Raw genomic sequence first — 1,414 nt, forward strand, 5'->3', positions numbered from 1 at the left:
CTATTAAACTATGTTTCTCCCCCTATATTACTGCTCTTCCCATAGAAGAGAATCATATCCTTGAATCTCCCCTGCTTAGGTGTTTTATCTTTCTTTGGTGCCCTGATGAAAATGCATCCATAACTTATTATAAAAATCAGAGTTACTCTGCTTTTGATGGTTTTATCTGACTGATCACCACATTACAATCTATAGGACAATAAACTTCCCCAATCAGATACATTTCTGGAAAGAAAAACATCCATATTGCTGAGGCCTGAGAAATGCACTGTGTGATTTGCTATCTCAATATGTCAATAAGGTGACAATTTGCTTTCATCAGATTTCTTAGAAGGTGTGATATCTTTTATCTTTAGTGGCTGGCTTTTACTGGGGTGAGGGAGAGGTGGGGAGAGAGATTGTTCTTTCCTTCAGGCAAGCCTCAAAGAAAATTAAAGGAGGCATTTCTCTTCTGCTCTTTGCAAATCAGTGTAAGCAAGAGGTATACACATCAACCCTGATAGAAAATGGCTTTTGAAATATACGATTGGATCCATAGAACCAAATGATCCCTGCAAGCTGTGATCAGTCAAAGTAAATTTCCCCAAATGTGATTCTGAAGCGTAGGGTGAGGTGCTAATGGCTGTCTATTGGAATATCGGTTTGACAAAACACACCTAGAAAAGATATTGACAAGCTCTTCAGTGTTCTAGCAGAAAAGAGATTCTTGAAATCAAGCCCATTGCTCCTCTGCCTGCCTTCTGCTGAGAAACAAGGTAAGGATTGAGTAAATTCATCACCCTTTAACAAAGCAATAAGTGAAAACTGATGAGTCTCTGTGTTTGATGGAAAGGTATTATCCTGTTCATGGTGAATAACAACTCCCTATACTCTACAATGATCAGAGAACACCTAGGGAATCATGTTCTATTTGGGGCACAATGTTTTCCTGAGGACAATGAGAAATACCCAACAGAGGGGAAACATGGTGTGAAGAATGAAAGGGAGAATAGAATAGGAAAGCTGAGCCCAGCAATGGAAGACTGGAGGGTGGCAGGACAGGAACGTCATGGTTGCCTTCAAATATATAAGGGGTGTCATGGTGTGGGTGTCACTACACAAAGGAGCAGAGGACAAACTAGGACACACGAGTGGGAGTCACAGGGAATCTGATTTAAGGTCAAAATCAGAAACAACATTCTTATGGCAGAATTAGCTGGTTCAGGCTGTAGTGGACTCTATTTATTTAAAGTATTCAAGCAAATACCTAGGTGTTGGAAAAGTGATGATATTTGAATAAATGTCAGCGTGATATGAGAGAAGAAACACAGACCGAGAACTAAAAGCCCCATGCTCCAGGTCCAATTCTGAAAATAACCAGTCAGGAGAGAAATCTAGATTTAGCCTGAGTTTACTGTGTGACTTTGGATAAATT

The sequence above is a fragment of the Pteropus medius genome, unplaced genomic scaffold (genome assembly GCF_902729225.1).
Source record: "Pteropus medius unplaced genomic scaffold, Ma_sr-lr_union100, whole genome shotgun sequence".
In the NCBI taxonomy this organism is placed as follows: domain Eukaryota; kingdom Metazoa; phylum Chordata; class Mammalia; order Chiroptera; family Pteropodidae; genus Pteropus; species Pteropus medius.